Below are 20,022 nucleotides of genomic sequence, written 5' to 3'. Positions count from 1 at the left end.
ACAGAGACAAAAATTTAGTGCTCACGACTTACAAATATTATAGCTAGTTGTGAAAACTCGTTTCATTTAGACTCCAGATCTCGCATCTGCTGTAAGAAAAAGTAAATGTTGTAAAGGATATTTGAGGTACTTCTCAGCAGGATCTGAGATTTGGCAAATTCCTTCCCCAAGGAAAACCACTTTTCAAAGATATCCTTGGTAAGTGCTTACTGAGATTAACATAAAACTGGAAAGGTCACGTGTGTCCACACCTTGGAATTCACTTGTAAATAACCACTACTTTCTTTACTTCCCCACCCTGGAGCCAGGCTCCTAGCGTCACAGGTGCAGAAGGGCTTACAATAAGATTGCATAGACACAAAAGGATGTAGGCGCCAGGAGGAAAACAGAGTCTCGCAGAACAAAATCAGTCTCGGAAGGAACAGCAGTTCTAATACCAGGTATTACAGAAGCCACCGAGATAGTGTATCGACTTTATTAGGTCTTCCGCTACGCCTGTCCGATTTGCTTAAACCTTGGTGTTAGTCTTTATCTTGAGGGATAGATCTCTTTGCTAAGCACATGATAGGCGGTAAGCCAACACGGATTTTTAAAGGGAGATAGTCATTAAATCCAAGCTTCACGGTTAATTTTAACTTTCAATTTTTGGCTCACCAGCCAAACGATTTCTATGATCCCTGAATTTCATTACTCATAAGGAAAAACAGCTTTAATAGACACAGCCTCAAAGTCATTAAATTACCACACAGCTTGGAAGTCAGATAAGGCAATGTTTGGGTAGAGTCCTGAAGAGATTACAGATCTTGAGCAGAAAACCCCCCACACAGAGTAGTACATAGTGAGTTCAAATGTATTGTAATTAAAGTCATCCAGATGGTAGTTGGATTAATCAATGATGCGGCAGTATTTATCTTGAGGTAGAAGATTCTGAACTCCAGAGTGAGAAAATCCCCGAGGTGGGGGTGGAGACAGTTAATAAGCACTCCTGGGAAAAGCCCATTCAGCGAGGGCTGGAAAATTCGTTTGAATTTGAATCAATTTGAATAGAAATCTCCCCCAGGAAGCAGGAACCAGGAACCAGATCCTGTAAAGCCCAGCAAACTTTGGGGCAGGAAGCGAATCCTGTGAAGCTGCAGCCCGTTGTCTGTGGTTTGGGGCGCAGAGAAAGAAATCAAGAGCTGGGAATCGAGTGTCTGAGTTCCTTCCAAGAACCCCCGGAGGGGAGAGTAACGAACTCCAGGCATAGCGTTGGCAAGTCTTCCCCGCCCAGGCACCCACGCGGGTGCTCGAGAGCGCGTAGGCCTCGTCTCCACGGCCAGGGTGTCCACCGAGCCGCCCTCGTCCGGCCCGGCCCCCGAATCCGCAGCCCAGAGCGCGGGGCGCCGAGGGGGCGGGGCGATGAGCGGGCGGAGGGCGCGGGAGGTGCATCCTGGGAAATCCAACAACATGGGGCGCCTGGGCTGCGGGCGCTCTGGCCGCCGCGAGTCCCGGCCGCAGGCGCCGCCGTTCGCCTGACGTCCGAGCCGAGGCCCGCCAGCCGCAGCCCGGTTCCTCCGGCCCGCCGCCCCCGCCCCCTCCGCCTCCCCGGCCGCGCCATGTGAAGGGCCGCCGCTCCCGCCGCCGCCGCCGCCTCTTCCTCCCCGCGCCTCCCGCCCGCCCCCGCCGCCTCAGACCCCGCCATGGACGCGCACTACGCGCCGGCGGGCTTCGCCGAGCCTCCCGCGCCCCCGCCAGCGCCGCCACGCAGCCCGCCGCCCCCGCCTGGGCCTACGAAGCCCGAGTCCCGACCGCCGCCTCCAGCCCCAGCTGCAGCGGGAGCAGCCCCAGCCTCAAGGCCAGGTAGAGAGGGGTGGGCTCGGGGTCTCACTGGGCCAGGAAAGGCCGCGGATGCGCCGGGGCCTGTGCCGCCCCTCTCGGGGCCCCGGGCCGGGTGGGGGGACCTTCGGGGCGCCATTCATCGCTTGCAGGGAAGCGGGTGGGCAACTCCGGGCGGGTGGTCCGGGCTGGGTGGGGGCGCCCATGGGGCAGGATTCACGCCTGGGGCGGGTCGGGGCGGGTCGGGGGGTTGCAGGGAAGGTTGGGTGGGAGTGGAGGGGCGCAGTCACCTCTCGGTGCTGGACTCCCACTTTTGGCGAAGTTTAGGTTCCAGGCTGAACTCGGTATCTGGGGAACCCGACCTGACTCCGGGTGCGGGGGGAGGCCTAGCGGGGCGCCTCAGAGCCCCGGGCAGTGACATTCCATTGTATTGGGACCTGGGTGGCCGATAGTGTGGGGCTGGGGGCCTCGGCAGTGTAAAGGTGGGGGCGGTGGCGGGGGTCGGGTGGGGGACGAGGCGCGGCGCCGTGTTGCTGACACTGAGGGACCTGGGCTGCCTGGGCTGCAAGGGAACCCCCAGGGCGGGACGCAGACGCTGAGCAGGGGCTGCGTGACATATGTTTGCAGTGGTGGCTCTGTTCCACGCGTTCAAAGTTGCTCCTGGGTTTCCTCTCCTTTTAACAACGGCAGGAAGTCAAGAATCCCTCTTTGCTGTCTGTGCCTGAGGGTGACTTGAGTGTTGGGAAGCGTCGAGGGCTGGTGGGCAAAGAAGGCTCTGAAGGTCGGAGACCCAAAACATGTTTCTCCGTCTCGGCTTCATTCTGTAGCGCGGGCATTCAAGAGTTCATCTTTGCTCCAGCATGGCCAAAGGACCCCCAAAAATGTGGACTCCTGTTTGATATTTAAGCTCGCGGGAAATGTGTAGTAGTACCACACTTTGAAACGGTCCTATTCGAATGATAACTGGAAGGCGTGGTCTGGTTTGGAGGTTTTGGGAGCCGGGTATTTTTAAAGCCACCTCCCCTGAACAATACTGAATCTGGTAGGTGCCGCTTCTGGTCCAAGAACTGGGGAATCCTGGCTTGTTAATGACTTCATCCTCAGCCACCAACAGGAAGCTTCGTTGCCTATATGATCTCACCAGGTTTCTAAATCATTTTAACAACGACACGAGTGAACTTTTTATTTCACTTTACACATTACAGTATTCTAATTATCTTTGTTTTTATGAAAGTACCGCTTTCATGATTTAGAATAGATATGTAAAGAGTAGCTGGTCTTTGTCTTAGATTGTACCTTGGAGTTATTCTGAAAGAATGAAAAAATAATGCTCCAACAAAAGGGTAATAATAAACCTCACAAAATCTTGGCCCTTTTGTTTAAAAGAACTAGGATTTTTAAAAAAGAAAGTGATTTTCTAGTTTTGAGCTAACTGGTGATATGCTGAGGTCTTTTAGAAATAACTATAGTTTTGTGTTATTTGTAAGTTAAGCCCTTTTGAAGAATTTTAAGAAGGGTATTTGGACCTTCCTTGATTATTTTTGGTGGTAGTTTTGCTATCATTTTACAGAGAGCATTTTCATTTCTATGATAATTTAGAAATTAACTTTTTATTCAGTGGACAGAAATGATAGGTAATGTTCAGCATTTCTTATCTCAAGTTAAAAAAATGTTGTATTGAGCAGGTAACACTGAAAAGCTGCCTAGTTATTGTCTGCTATTTCTTTGAGCAGAATACCTCCGAGGCCAGAAACAAAAACGGGCTGGTCATATTTTCCAAATGTTCTCAGAGTAACACAGAACGACTCCCCAAGCCTGTTTGAAAACAAGTTTAAAAGATTTTTGTTATTATTTTTTAGATGTTAGTAGTACTTAAATGCAAACCCCCTGCCATTGCTTTAAAACATTTTTGGAGGGGTGTGGTCAGCTAAATTATAGCATAGAAAATGCAGGCTTTCCCCCTCCCCCACAAAACCTGCTTTGTTAAACATGTTGTGTTAGGATCAGGCCATCTGTACAGGGCTGCTCACACTTCTTAATTGTTCTTTACTTTTCTTCAAATCAGGCAAATGTCTTCTTTGATTTCAGTTACATCAGAAATACTGTATATCTGGAATATGCCTTGAGATTCCTTAAAATATCAGGCATGTCGGGAGCTTAATCATATTTTTTACAACATTTTAAAAAGCTGTTTCGTAATTCATGTATCACTTGAATGTTTTTGTTTCCCTTTTGTGGCAGTTTCTTCTGAAGGTGCAAATGAACACTAGCTGTGATGATGTAATATGGATATTTATCCATAAAGAATTAGCTTGTCTGCCACCTTATTTCCTGTAACTTATTCAGAAAGTGACAGATGGTAATGGCATTCACTTGTTACTGACATGGGATTTAATGTCTTTGCTTGCTCCTAAAATGCATTTTCATCACTCAGTAGGAAGGTGCCTGGTAAATCATGAGTTTGAAACAGTATTTTCTTTGATGCAGCAGCTCCATTATATTTTTTTTTTAGTTTTATTATTACTATTTTTTGGTTGGTTGGTTGGTTTTTGGTTTTTTGAAACAAGGTTGTCCTGTAACTCACTATGTAGACCAGTCTGGCCTCGAACTCAAGAGATCCGCCTGCCTCTGCCTCCGGAGTGCTGGGATTAAAGGCTTGCACTACCACTGCCTGCTGAAACTCCAGGTTTTTTGTTTTTGTTTTTGTTTAAAAAGGATTTATGGAGAGGATTTTAGACTCTAAATGTTTCTAGAATAGCATTTGGTAATTACTTGTGTAGTTTGGCAGTAGGAACTGATCTTGTACATTTCCACTTGTTTGTGCTCCTCAGTTTTAGAAACCAAATGAACATACCTTCTACCCATCATCATTACCTTTTAGGGGATTGTTTGCTTTTGTCTTTTCAGTGGTCAATATGGATACTTTTAAGAGAGAATAAATTGAAGGGAGTAAGAAAAAGGCTAAGGTGCCTTTAAATTAGGGAGCTTTATAAACCATATAAGTGAAAGATAATAGGAGCTTGGATCAGCACAGAGGGAGACAAAGAGAAGTGAAGATATGTTTAACAGTGGCAAGGCTAGACAAGCATGGAAACTGACACCTATAATCCAAGTAGAGAGGAGGATTGCTTTGAGTTCAAGACCAGCCAGGTTTACAGTTCTCAGCCCCACAGAAGGCAATAAGGCTTGGTGACAACACACAGAACTCCCAGGATTCTGAATTGAGTAACTAGATGACTAGAGGTGTGGGCAAAGATGAATCCATAAGGAGAAATAGAGGTGAGATGGGTGTAAAAACATGAGCTCATCATTAAATGACCTTTACATATTCAAGTAAAAGGTCAGAGAGATAGTGGAGTATGTGACTAGGTGCTCAAAGGAGGTTTAAACTGAAAACAAAAAAGGTCATCCCCTTTGAGATGGCATTTAAAAACACATCAGTCCCAAGCTTTGAGTAAACATGAGGGATTAGTTAGAAGAGGAATTAAAAACTAGTCAAGAACAAGGAACATCTCTGGCTGTGGGCCGGAGATGATGAAGGCGAACCAGGAAAGTGCAGTGCAGTTGAAAGAAGAATGTTGACTCCGCAGCAAAAAGGACACTGAAATAGGATAGTGGTCTTGTTTCTAGGCCAAACCATGAACACTTATTTGTTTAACTGTCATGTGACTGAATGGTGCCATTAGACTTAGCATGCAGCACTGCAGGATATGGCTAAACAGAAGTTCAAGACTCACAGTGCCCAGATGTGTTGCTTACTGTGTCTGGGCCTCAGTTTCCTCATCCACAAAGGAAAGTAGAGAGAATACATACTCTAGGGCTGGAGAGGCGGCTCAGACCTTAAGGGCATTTGCTGCTCTTGCAGAGGACCCAGGTTTGACTCAGTTCCCACCACCACCCACATGGCAGCCCACAGTTCTGTAATTCCAGTTCCAGGAGATTTTGATGCTCTCCTGGGGGCACCATCATCCACGTAATGCACATATACACATGCAGGTAAAACACTCATGCACATAAAACTGTATTTTAGAAAAACCTGTTGCAAAGGATTTTTGTGTAAAACAAATTATGTGTTGCTTAGAACAGTGACTAGAACAAATCAATTGCTTATGAAATAAATGACACCTATAGCAACAATACTGTTTCCACGAGTTTATAGTTTTTGAACTCTAATAGCAGAAGTGTTGTTGAAATAATTTTTTGCTGATTTGGATTTGTCTTTACTTATAAATTGTGATCTTATAAGAGCTTTTGAAAACTTGAAGGGCCCTCTAGCTTTAAAACTTTAGTCCCAGCACTCAGGAGACAGAGGCAGGTGTATCTCTTGAGTTTGAGGCCAGCCTGGTCTACAGAACAAGTTGCAGGACAACCAAGGTTACACAGAGAAACCTTAAGACTCACTCAGGCTGGGGGTGTAGTTCAGTGAGTAGTTTGCTTGCCTAGCATGCTGTAGACTTGGGTTCAGTCCCTAACACCACATAAAAACCGGGTATGGTGATGCCTGACTTTGTGTGGGGTAAGGTGGGAGTTGAAGTGAGCAGTATAGGTGCGTCTCATTCCCCCTCCACCCTGTAGCAGGGCCAAGATGGAGGGTTTGGATGTTTGTGGTTATTGAAGTATAGGAATATGGGCCACTGCTTGCCTTCGTATTTCCTTGCTTTTTTCTCTGGAATGAGTAATAAAGTATGTCTGCCATGGCATATATGTTTTTCTTTCGTTTATTAAAATGATATTTGAATATCTGATAGCTGTGAGGTAGTGTAGCCTTTATCATCAAATGTATTTCTCTAGTGAAAGCTCAAGAAATCTAATGACATGCATTTATTCACTCATTAAAATGTACCAAGTATCTGAGTTCATGATACTAGACTAAATCCTATGGGGTCCTGCAGAGATAGGAAAGACACTGTCCTGCCTCTTAAATAGCTTGTGATCTATAAGGGTAACAGAGTAATTCATATACTTGTCACTTCTCTGCTTGGCTTCTAAATACTGGTGCAAGCCGAGGCTTAGAGTCCACCCTTTTCTTCTCTCTCCACTCACTCTAGCTCAGCGTGATACGAATGAGATGACATTCGAATTTTATATCTATTTTTGCATCTGGTGCCTGACATCTTCATGTGGATATTGAATAGGTGTTTTAAACATAGTAATTCTAAAAAAGTGATTATCTTTCCCATCTTAGTAAATGCTGCTACTGTTTACCGAAATCCCCACAGAAACTGTTGTATTTTTCCTGTTGCTTTCTTTGCCTCTACTTTAGGTTCTCTAAATTTCGTTTTAATTATTTGTTTGGTGTGTATGAGTGTTTTGCCTGCATGTACCATCTGTGCACCACATGCATGCCATGCTCTTACAGGTCGGAGGAGGGCTAGGATCCCTTAGAACTGGAGTTACAGATGGTTGTGAGCCACTGTATGGGTACTGGGAATCAAACCCAGGTCTTCTATAAGAGCAGCCAGTGCTTTTAACCCCTGAGCCTTCTCTTCACCTCCATACCACATTTTATTACGTATAGATGGGCAGAATTAACTTTTTACAACTCAAATCAGTTGATGAATTGTCTTGATTAAAAATTTCCAGTGTTACTCAGAGTCAAATGGAAGAGTCAGACCCTTGGCCTAGGAGGCCCTCTGCTTTAGCCTCAGCTAATTCTGGAGTCTTCTCACATGTTTCTCACATTCCACCATCTCTGCAGTCAGGTTGGCTTTTTCTCCTGAAACATGCTGAAATTATGGCTTCTGTGCTGGCTTTTCTTTCCACCTGGAGTTGTCTTTGCTTTGCTGTTTTGGGCCATTGAGCTCTTTCCCAGATGTTCCCCTGACTGCCCTGATGGAAGGACACAGAACAGGTTAGGAGTTCTCATCAGAATACAGTTTCCCTTTCACGTTATCATCTTTGAACTAATTCTACTGATTTTTTTGTAACTTTGTAGTGTTGCTACTTTTTTCTTCACCCTACTACCAGAATACTCTTCATGAGAATAGGATTCATGTAGTAATTGACAGCATAAGCTAACCAGTTTGTATAACTTAGAAAAGCATCTAGAACTATGTCAGCGTATAGAACAGTGTGCACAACAACATGTATTACTAACACTGCTGCATTTTGAATGCTAGTAAACATTCAGCAAATGGAATAATAACTGCTGCCAGGCACACCGTTTGTTTCTTTTGGGGAGAGGTATAAATATGGCTGGGGGAACTTAGAGTCAAAATTCTTCCTCTTTAAGGTGATCGCAAAGCATTTGTCAATTAGATTGCACACAATCTAATTGCATTGTTAGAATTGCCTAATAGAAAGGGATTAGCACAAAGGAGGAACGTCCAAGAGGAAGGACTTGGACTCTGCTCTGCTAATTTGGGGCTGGTCTTTGAACTGGAATGGCATCACTTCTGTCACAGTCCGTCAGTCTGTGAAGTCTCTGGTTAAGTGTGGTCATTATGGGAGGGAGACAGTACAAAGGTATGTTTCATTGTGGGGGCTCACCAGAGTTATACTACTACCACAGAGTGAGTACTATATTTTAGGGGGCTTTAGAGTTTAGTCTTTGTAAGGATTGGGAAACTTAAAGGATTTTATAGAAGGATGATATTTTGAATGAATTGGCTTTTGTTTTTTGATTTTTTTTAAAGGTTTACTTTTATTTATGTGTATGTTTCTATAAATGTATACCACTTGTGCGAGTGCTCAACAGTGAACTCTTCTTTCTTTCTCTTTCCTTCCTTCCTCCCTTCCTCCCTTCCTTTCCTCCCTCCTCCCTTCCTTCCTTCCTTCCCTTCTCCAACACTTTCATTTATTTTGAAGTATTAGATGGCAAGACCAGAGAGGAGTTTGTATAGAGACAATAAAGCAAATTCAGAGATAAATGATTTTAGTGAGTGAAGTATTTATTCTCAGTGCTTAGCTGAAAACTATAGCATGTACTAAATGACAAGTGTCAATGCACTGGCCTAATAACTTTAGTATGTGTATTTGCTTACATACCCGGTACCCTCAGAGGCCTGAAAAGGGTGTTGGATCCCCAGGAATTGGCGTCAGAGATGACTGTGAGCTGCTGTGTGGGTGCTGGGAATTGAACATGGGTCCTCTGGAAGAACAGCAAATGTTCTTAACCACTGAGTCATCATCTCTCTAACTCCCATGAGTTGGTTTAATAAGATTAAATTGGCAGTTAATTATAGAATTGATTAGAATTGGCAGAAGTAGGAAACAGGCGTTTTTGTTTTTTGAGACAGGTTTCCCTGTGTAGCTTTGGAGCCTGTCCTAGAACTCACTCTATAGCCCAGGCTGGCCTCGAACTCACAGAGGTCCGCCTGCCTCTGCCTCCTGAGGGCTGGGGGATTAAAGGCGTGCGCCACCACTGCCTGGCTTTTTTTTTTTTTTTTTTTTTTTTTGAGGAAACAGGTTTTGAGATGAGAGGCAGTGTACCACATCAGACAAGAGGGAGGTGGTAGAGATTTATAATGATCCTGGAATGGAAAGACTGGTTCAGTGAGCTGGCTCAGTCTGTAAAGGTGCTCACTTGTAAGCTGGTGACCTGAGTTCCATCCCCAGAAACTCTGTAAAGGTGGATGGTAGGAGAAAACTGACCCCACTAAGTTGTCCTCTGACCACCACGTGTGCCCCATGGTACATTTGCCTCTTCCACAATAAAAATTAGAAGAAAAAAGAAAGGTCCAATGAATGAAGAGACAAAGGATAACATCACCAGGAGGGGTTGGCAGCATACATATTAAAGGGTAAAAGGTACTTTTTAAGCTGGTAACTAGAAGAAAAATGGTGCAGTAATCAACGAATTTTTACTACACTTAATGTTTTTATTAATTTGAGAATTTCATGCTGTGTTTTGGTAATACTCATGCACCAACCCCAACCCTGTTTTTTGAGATAGGGTCTTTAATATATAGGCTGGTTAGCTTGGAATCCTCTACGTAAACCAACTCGCCTTGGTTACACGTTCACAGAGATCCACCTGCCTCTCTGCCTTTCAATTGCTGGGATTAAAGGCATGTGTCCCTTTTATTTTTCTAAAGGTATATTTATTTTTAATGTGTGTGAGTGTTTTGCCTGAGTGTATGTCTGTGCACCATATGTACGTACTGCTTGTGGAAGCCAAAGAGTGATCCCAGAACTGGAGTTACGGAGAACTGAACCTGGGTTATCTGGAAGAGCAGCCTGTGTTTTTAATACTGAACCATCTTTCCAGCCACACCACTATCCCTCCCTCCCCCAAGACATGGTTTCTCTGTGTAACAGCTCTGGCTGCCCTGGAACTCTTTCTGTTCCAGGCTTGCCTCGAACTCAGAGATCCACCTACCTCTTCCTCAGGAGTGCTGGGATTAAAGGTGTGTGCCACTACTGCCCAACAATCATTTTTTTTAAGTGACAAATTGTTCATAAGTTTGTCGGTATTTAACATGAGGTTTTTTTGTTTTGTTTTGTTTTGTGTGTGTATAAAGAATGTTTGTATTCATGTCATTGTGCATTCAGATGTGCGTGTGTGCATGCACAGAGGCCAGGGGTAAATAATGTCTTCCCTATCACTCTCTACCATAGATTTTTGAGACTCTCTGACTGGCCAGTGAATCTTGGGATCTGCCTCCTACAGTGCTGAGGTATCAGATGCATGCCACCATGCTTGGCTTTTTTTGTGGATGCTGGGAATCCAAATTCAGCTTCTCATGCTTGAATACCAAGTACTTTTCCAGCTGAGCCACCTCTCTAGCCCACCAGCTGTTTTGAACTCTGCATACATTGCATAAACATATGCTGATTCACTTTTGTCAGTAAATGCTGTATAGCTCTTGTAGACATTAAAGATTCAGTAGCAGTTAATTCAGGAAAAAAAAATCTTTGTTCTTATATCCAGTTGTAGTTATAATTCTAACATGCTTAGGAGAAGCCTACTAAGTTCCACAGATACTTAGGGAAACCCTCTCTTAAGGAACAAAATGAAAGTTTTGCAGGGGGTTTTTGTTTGTGTGTTTAACTTGACATGGAGGGTTACTTAGCTCAGGCTAGATTCAATCTGGCTATGTAACTTCCCAAATGTTGGGATTACACATGAGTGTGCTGCCATGTATCTGGCAAAATTCTTCGCCCTTGTTGAGCTTAATTTAACTCCTTAGCTACTAGAAAGTCAGGGGCAGTTAGTTGCTGTGGATATCATTCTATATAAATAAAACACTGATGGCCAGTGACCAGACAGGAAGTATAGGCGGGACAAGGAGAGAGGAGAATTGGGGAAACAGGAAGAAGGGGGAGACACTGCAGCCACCGCCAGGATAAGCAGCATGTAAAGACTCTGGTAAGCCACCAGCCACGTGGCAAGGTATAGATTTATAGAAATGGGTTAATTTAAGATAAAAGAACAGTTAGCAAGAAGCCTGCCATGGCCATACAGTTTATAAGTGATATAAGTGTCTGAGTAATTATTTATAAGTGGATTGTGGGACTGCAGGGCTTGGGGAGCCTGGAGAGAAGCCCTCCAGCAACAGTTAGTGAGAAGACTTCCTCTTTGAGGAAATAGCTAAGGAAGCAGCATGTATAGATGTCCTAAGGCAAGGAGTTTGACAGTTCCCTTCCCTGATACAATCTTAGTGGTCCTGAGTCACCGCAGGACTTGGTGAAAGTACTGGCTGCTGGCCCAGAGTTTCTGAATCAGGACATCTGGGATACAGCCCTACAATTTACATTCCTAACAAGTTCCTAGATGGTTCTACTGCTTTGTAGTTAAGGACCACACTGAGAACACTGATGTGGATCTTATCTCTCTTGTCAGCTTGTTTAAGTTAGAGCTACCTCTTCACAGAGCTTTCCTGACCACCAAATCTATTGTTAATTATATGTAGGTATCTTTGTGTGGGTATGTGATTGGAGATGTGATAAGATGTGTTGAAACCATTGAAGCTGGAGTACATAAAGTCATGATCCTCCTGGTTTGAGTGCTTGGAACCAAAGGATCCTCTGGAGGATCAGCGAGTGTTAACCTCTGAGTCATCTCTCCAGACCCCCAGCCCCACCCCAATTTAAATAAAACCCTTACTTTGAAGTGTGCACCAGCTCTACTTTTTTTTTTTTTTTTTTTTTTTTTTTAGATCAAAGCTATAACAAGACATTAGTTTGGACTTTAAAAAAAGTTTTTGGAAATTTTTTTAGACGGGTGTCTTACTATGTACACTTGGCTGGGCTTGAACTCACAAGAGTTCCTCCTGTCCCTGCCTCCCAAGTGCTGGGAATAAAGGTATTTGCCGCCATGCCCAGCCTAAGTTTTTTTTTTTAACATTTATTTATACGTGTGTGTATTTATGTGTATGGGTGTGTGCACCACAGTATTTGTGAGATCAGAGAACAACTTGCAAGAGGTAGTAGTTCTTCCTTGCTGAGCCATCTCTCTGGCTCTGACTTCTCTTTCTGTTATTGCTCCAGGTCCTTGTAATTACATAAATTTGTTGAATAAGCCGGGCGGTGGTGGCGCACGCCTTTAGTCCCAGCACTTGGGAGGCAGAGCCAGGCGGATCTCTGTGAGTTCGAGGCCAGCCTGGGCTACCAAGTGAGTTCCAGGAAAGGCGCAAAGCTACACAGAGAAACCCTGTCTCGAAAAACCAAAAAAAAAAAAAAAAAAAAAAAAAATTGTTGAATAAAGAAACAATGTATCATTCTCTGTATACTCATTTCATTGTATCTTATAGACTAGACAGTTGTATGTTGTCTAGTCTCCTATTTTATGGCAGGAATCTTGTCTTGTGAATTTTACATGTATATACTGAAAAAGTACATAGGTACTTAAGCTAAAATTTTCCCTTGGAAAAAAATTTGAGCATAGCTAAATGGGTACATAAGCAATATTTTATAGCTGCACTTCCAGTAGAGGAGTTTTGTAAATATATATATATATATATTTTTTAAATTTATTTAACTTTATTTTATGTGCATTGGTGGGAAGGTGTCAGATCCCCTGGAAACTGGAGTTACAGACAGTTGTGAGCTGCCATGTGGTTGCTGGGAATTGAACCTGGGTCCTCTGGGAGAGCAGCCAGTACTCTTAACCTCTGAGCCATCTCTCCAGCCCCCGTAAATATATTTTTAAGGCTTTATCTTTTTAAGATTTATTTGTGTGTGTGTGTGTGTGTGTGTGTGTGTGTGTGTGTGTGTGTGTATGTGTGTGTGTACATGTACCCTCAAAAGACAGAAGAGTGTCAGATCCCGGAACTGGAGTTACAGGTGGTTGTAAGCCACCTGCCATGGGGATTGCACCTTTGTCAGGTTCTCTGAAAGCACAGTGTACACTTTTAACCGCTCCTCACTTTTAACTAATCTCTTCAATGTCCCCCTCCCTCTGGCCTTTATTTTCCAATTTTTATTTATGGAGAGACAGAGAGAGACAGACAAAGAACCTGTTTGTATATGTGCACCACATGTGTACAGTGTCCAAGGAGGCAGAAGAGGTCATCAGGTACCCTAGACGTTGTGAGTCACTGATGTGATGGCTGGCATTGAACCCAGGTCCTCTGCAAGTACTGAGCCGTTTCTCCAGCTCCTTTTCTGCCTTTTTTACTAGTGTGTGTCTATTGTGGTTCTTTCCTTCCACCATGTAAGCCTCAGATCAAACTGGCTGCAGCTGCCATTACTCACTGAGCCATCTTACTGGCCTTGTAAGTTTTTAAACAAAGAAATTTAAGATCAAAGCTAAATAGAATTTAAAACAAAAAAGGCAATTAGATATAGACCATAAATTGTCATTTTACACAATTTTTTCTTCCTGCTTGCTCTCAACTCTCCCTACGTCCTTTCTACCTTTATTTTGTTTCTTGCTCTAGTTGACTTTGCTTTGTCTTAGCCTCTGGTCCACAGGCAAGTGGGGAGGAGCTATATAATGTAATTACATGATTAACATAGACATATTTTGGTTATGATTACCCCCCAGTTTCTCACTGTGTCTGAGCATATAGAATTTGTAATTTTTTGAGGCACCAATTCCCAGTTTTTCTCCCAAGTTTTAGTTCTGCTTTCTCATTCTCCTTGTGGGTTCATTCTTCATCTGTTGCTAAATCTGCATTTCATATGATTGTAAAAATACAAACTGTGCCTGGGTAGTGGCTGTGCAGGCTTTTAATCCCAGCACTTGGGAGGCAGAGGCAGATGGATCTCTGTGAGTTCCAGGCCAGCCTGGTCTACAGAGCAGTTCCAGGACGGCTAGAGCTGTTACACAGAGAAACCCTGTCTCAAACCACCACCCCCAAACAAACAAATTGTGATTGGTGGCTTGTTTTCTTTAAATAGAATAAACCTGGTCCCTCTAATGTTTACATACCGTCTTTTTTTTTTTTTTTTTTTTTTTAAACAGAATCTGTCTATGTAGACCAGGTTGGTCTTGAACTCACAGAGATCAACCTGCCTCTGCCTCCTGACTGAATTAAAGCTGTGTGCCACCATGCTTTGCACTTCAATAATACCTTAAGTAGAAATAAGGAAAAGTGAGAGACTTTAGTGTGAACTCAGAAAATGTTTTTGAGTATGGTAATTATTAGTGTTGATCGTACTTGTTTCTTACAAATAGATTTATCTCACAAACTCTGCTCTCGGTCTGCTTGTCATGTACCATGCTTGAGCATTTGCATGTACTTTAACATGTCTTCAGTAAACACCTAAATGGTAATGCCCCATCCTCCACGCTTGACTCTTTGCGTCCTCTTACCCCATAAGTTGTTTTGGCCAACAGTTCTCAGTTGTACTTCGAAGGAGCTCTAGTAGAGCTGTTTTTTCCTCAGAATTCCCTGTCTCAGTTTGTTTAGGAAGGACTTAGATTTTTGCTTTGAGGCTTTATTGTTTTCTCCAGGTAATCAGCATATCAGATTATCTACCAGTGAGTTACTTGAACTTTTTCTTTTTTAATTTTTGTTCTGGGGATTGATTATTTATTTATTGCTTTTTTGAGACAGGGTTTCTTTTGTGTAATAGCCCTGGCTGTTCTGGAAACTAGCTCTGTAGACCAAGCTGGCCTTGAACTCAACAAAGATCCGCCTGCCTCTGCCTCCCAAGCGCTGGGATTAAAGGCGTGCACCACCACCACCACCACCACCACCACCACCACCACCACCACCCCCCACCACCACCACCACCACCCAGCTTTGTTCTGGGGATTGAACCCAGGGTTACATGCTAGGCATGTGCTCTACCCATGATCTACACCTTCCAGCTCACTCTCACCATTGGCCCTGTGTTCAGTCCCAGAACTCTTGAAAGTTTTCAAAGTGAATTTGCAGTATATCTTCTCAAACTCTGATAATTTATTCATTTACGTGAATACAAGTTTTTAGAGCCTCTTGATGATAAAATGGCTTGTTTATTTTCCACTGTTTGACTCCTGATAACCTCATAGCATCCTCTAGTAGAACCATGTAAAGAATTCCTTGTAGGTCTACTAGTATGTTGTTAATAATTTCATTTCCAGGCCTTTGTATATACTATTTCATCTTCCTAGGATACTTTCCTTAGATAATTTTGTCTCCCCTCTCAATACTCAGCTGCCATTTCCTAGGGAAAGTTTTCCCATACATATTATATTTTTCTGTTTCCTTAGCTTATTTATTTTTTTCTTAGTCTCTAGTCAAACACTTGGCAATCAATAAATGTCAGTTGTATACACGCAACCTTTAGGTGCAATAATGATGGCCTTGATTGAGCATTTACAATGGGCCAAACGTAGTGCTGTACAGAGTACTTAAGTGTTTACTTGTTATTTTTCTGTCAGCACAGAGGCTGAGCTTTAATCTGCTGCTGTTTCAGCCAGCAAATGCTGCTCCACAGTTACTGGCTTGCTTCTATGGCAGTGTCCAGGCCGCTCAGGCTGCAGCCTGTTGGGAATTCTGTTCCTGCAAGCACCGGCTATGTCCTGGCCGCTAAATACAGCTTTTAATTAAATCTCCATTGTTCTATTTATCAACAAGACTCAGGAGTCAAAGGCTGGGCTTGAGTAGCAACTAGCTGACCTCTCTTTGTCAGCATCTCCAAAAGAGAGTGTCCTTGTGCTCCACCAAAACCAAAGAACCCATGCTACACTAAGTCCCTCCTTGCTACTTCTGTGGGGCTCTCTATCGTCTTACAGATACCCTATGACTCTAGGATTACTTTTTGTTAACTAGTTGCTAACTCGGCCGCCTCACCGAAGCTTGATTTTATTTAATTGACACAAACACAAACTCAGGGTTCACAAAACACCCCACAACATTTACTCTTACAACAACATCCTGGCAGGGGCAGGTATTGTTATTGCCTGTGTTATAGTTGAGGAAACTAAAGCTTATGTGGTTAGCCTTAAGTCATAGAATTTGTAAGAACTGAATTTAAGTCCTGCAGTCTAGTTGCAGAACCTGTACATTAAAAACAAAACCAAAAAAAAAAAACCCAATAAAAACATTTGTTGCAAGGATTCTTAATTATTTTTCAAATTTGTAATAAATAATTATTCTTAAGCTATAGGGCTTTGTTTTTAAGTCTCGGACTATGATTAGCTAAAAACAAAGTTTTGTAGAATGTTTGGCTTGTAAGTGAGAGGGACATTTTAGGGTACAAACACAAAGTTAATTCAGTGGATAGTGTTTATTTTTGTACAGATTTTTTAAAACAGATTTATTTGGTATGTGCTTATATATGTGAGGTGCCCACAGACTTCAGAAGAGGAAGTCAGCATCAGATCTCCTGGAGCTAGAGTTACAGGCGGTTGTGAGGTAGGGGTCCTGGATCCAAACTCAGATCGTATGCAAGAACAGCACTCTCTCTTAACAACTGAGCCATCTCCACCCCAAGATTTTTTTTAAGTTGAGAAACTATTTTAATGTGTTTTGCTTACATGTGTGTATGTATGTATGTATATATGTGTGCCATGTGTGCGTAGTGCCCATGGAAGCAGAGGAGGGTGTCAGAAAGCCCTGCTTACATGGAATTACAAATGGTTATGAGCAGCCATGTTTGATGGGAACTGAACCCTGGTCCTCTGCAAGAACAGCAAGTGTTCTTAACCACTTTGCTGTCTCTCCGGCCAAATTTTATACGGAGAAATATTATAGTTAGAGTGAAATATTTATCTTAACTGAGAATAAAGAGCTTTGGGGCCTTAAAACTGAGAGAAGTAGTGCTTTAGAAGTCCATGTACTCTGCTTAGAGTTGCAGCAGTTGTAGACTCAAGACTGAGACTTGGGGCCTCCTGACTACAGTCCTGGGTTTTTATCTTCCCCAACCATGGAAAGATGATATTGCCAAGGCTTACGTAAAAGGAACTTTAAAGAGAATGCTGTTTTCTAGTTTCCAGTGGCTAAAATCTTTAACACAAAGAGAGCAAAATGACATAATTTCTTAGGACAAAATCATTCATTAATTGCTTAAGAAACTTACCACTTATGTGCAAGTTCTAGCTTGTTTATCTAGGATTTAACACATTTCACGGGACTTTTGATTAGTTGATTTTTAAACTTGGAATGTGTTTTATTCCCGAATCATTATGAACAAAGGGATAGTCTACCAAAGGATGGCTTAGCAGATAAAGATGCTTGCTGTACAATCCTGGCAACCCGAATTCAATCCCTGAACCTATTTAAAGGCATAGGGAAGTTGTAGAGAACCAACTCCACAGATCTGATGCTGACTTCCTCTTCTGAACTCAAACTCTGTGGGCACCTCACATATATAAGCACATACCACCATGCAACACACACACACACACACACACACACTTAAAAATAAATCTTTTTTAAAAATCTGTACAAAAATAAACACTATCCACTGAATTAACTTTGTGTTTGTACCCTAAAATGTCCCTCTCACTTACAAGCCAAACATTCTACAAAACTTTGTTTTTAGCTAATCATAGTCTGAGACTTAAAAACAAAGCCCTATAGCTTAAGAATAATTATTTATTACAAATTTGAAAAATAATTAAGAATCTTTGCAACAAATGTTTTTATTGGTTTTTTGGTTTTGTTGTCCTTTGACTTTCACATAAGTGCATACCTCTCACATCACAATAATAGTCAATTAATTAATGAAACTTAGTGTTCTTAGTTATCACTAATTGGATTAAAACTTTAGGGAAAGATTATATTTAAAACAGGGTACAGAGCAGCAATTAAATAATGGTTTTGGTTTCGAGGAGAAAGTCAGTTTTTTAAGATTAAATAATAGCAACTAAAGAAAGACGATAGTTTCTCATTCAAGGTTTGACTCACTTTATCGTAAGGCTGGGTTGCTCCCATTCATTATTGTGTAGTGTAGGTAGACTTTTCTTTCCTGCAAGCCAGTCCCAAATAACCGACACATAGACTTAATATTTTAACTGTAAATGCTCAGTCAATAGCTCAAGCTTGTTACTAGCTAACTTTTACATTTAAATTAAACTGTATTTCTTATCTACTATCTGGCACATGGCTCTTGGCTTGTTACTTTATTTTCTACACATCCTGCTTCCTCTGCATCTGGCTAGACTCTGCCCTTCCATCATTCTTTCTGCCCCGAAAATCCTAGCTATTGGCCAATCAGCTTTTTATTAAAGCAATTCAAGTGACAGATTTTTACAGTGTACAAAAGGATTATTCCACAGCAGTGTGGAATGAGGATAGAAGACTGGGACACATCTCTTTATTCATTCTCTTTTCTAGGCCTCAGCTAGAAGTATTTAGTGGTATTTAGAATTGGGGGTTGGGTAAAGGTCTTAGGAAAGGCTATGTGGAACCTTAAATATACATTTTTTTCCTAAGCTGATCCAAATACAGGAATTAGAAACAGTATCTGTATTCTGAAGATTTTTTTTTTCACTCTAGAGTCAAGAAAATATAAATTGGCCATTGTTTAAAACTACTAGGAGTGGTACTTTTTTCATAGTGTCTCTTTCCCAGCCGCTGGTTGTCAAAAACACATTGAAATGGACTATGAGCAGAAAGAAGCTTCTTACATTCTGTGAGAAGTGCATGGCCACAGAAGTGGTTACTGATATTCTGGGTGAAGAGTGGAAGGGTTATGTGTTCTGGATCAGCGGTGGGAATTACAAACAAGGTTTCCCATAAAGCAAGGTGTTTTGACCCATGGCAGAATGTGCCTGCTGTTGAGTAAGGGGCATTCTTGTTACAGACCCAGGGAGGACTGGAGAGGGGAAGCACACGTCTATTTGAGAATGTATTGTGGATGCCAATCTGATTGTTCTCAACTTGATTATTATAAAAAAGAAGAGGATTTTCCTGGACTAACAGATACTACTGTGCCTTGTTGGTTGGGACCTAAAAGAGCTAGCAGAATCTGAAAGCTTTTTAATCTCTCTAAAGAAAATTATGTCCTCCAATAACGTTTTCAGAAAGTCCTTAAATAAATATGGTAAGAAACCCAGGACCAAAGCACCCAAGATTCAGTGTCTTGTTACTCCACGTGACCTGCAACACAAATGCAGGTGTATAGCTCTGAAGAAAAACAATATACTGAGGAAAAGAAGGAGGCTTCAGGATATACTAAACTTTTGGCCAAGACAATGAAAGGTAGCTTGTAGCTGGAGAGTTTCTCTCTGGGTCCGCAAAGCCCTCGCAGTCCCACAGTCCACTTACAAAATAATCACTCAGACTCTTATATTAATTAAAACTGTTTGGCCATTAGCTCAGGCCTACCACTGACTAGCTCTTATATTTAAACTAACCCATAATTCTTATTTAGATGTTTAGCCATGTGGCTTGGTACCTTTCCCCAGTTCTGCCTTCACATCTTGCTTCTCATGGCAGCGGTGGCTGGCAGCATCTCCTGACTCAGCCTTCCTGTTCCCAGAATTAAGTACTGTGGATGATTGATTGATAAAGTGCTGACTGGCCAGTAGCCAGGCAGGAAGTATAGGCGTATAGGCGGGACAAGGAGAAAGGAGAATTCTGGGAAGTGGAAGGCTGAGACAGAGAGATGCTGTCAGCCACCACAATGAGAAGCAGATGTTAAGATGCTGGTAAGCCATGAGCCACATGGCAACTTATAGATTAATAGAAATGGGTTAATTTAAGTTATAAGAACAGTTAGCAAGAAGCCTACCATGGCCATATAGTTTATAAGTAATATAAGTCTGTGTGTGTTTACTTGGTTGGGTCTGAGCTGCTGCGAGACGAGAGAGATTTGTCATGACTGTGGGCCAGGCAGGACCAGGAAAACTCTTTAACAACAGCAGCCAAAGAAAAACACCAGGAA

The 20,022-nt window shown here is 42.5% G+C and overlaps 1 protein-coding gene across 4 annotated transcripts in view; it reads left to right on the top strand.

Moving 5' to 3' along the window:
• The first annotated feature begins 1,669 nt into the window (after nt 1-1,669).
• Qser1 (glutamine and serine rich 1) overlaps nt 1,670-20,022 on the top strand; it is a 61,023-nt gene continuing 42,670 nt past the window's right edge. For 2 of the 4 annotated variants that reach the window (XM_037205070.1, XM_037205069.1), the window contains exon 1: nt 1,672-1,839. The gene's annotated coding sequence lies outside the window, so the exon portion shown is untranslated. Of the gene's footprint in view, nt 1,840-20,022 lie in introns of all 4 variants that reach the window. The other 2 variants (XM_037205071.1, XM_028877888.2) reach the window with 2 other exon arrangements.

This window comes from Peromyscus leucopus, chromosome 4 (assembly GCF_004664715.2).
Source record: "Peromyscus leucopus breed LL Stock chromosome 4, UCI_PerLeu_2.1, whole genome shotgun sequence".
Taxonomy (NCBI): Eukaryota; Metazoa; Chordata; class Mammalia; order Rodentia; family Cricetidae; genus Peromyscus; species Peromyscus leucopus.
Note: the sequence above shows the minus strand (reverse complement) of the source record. Positions and strands in the feature narration are given on the sequence as shown.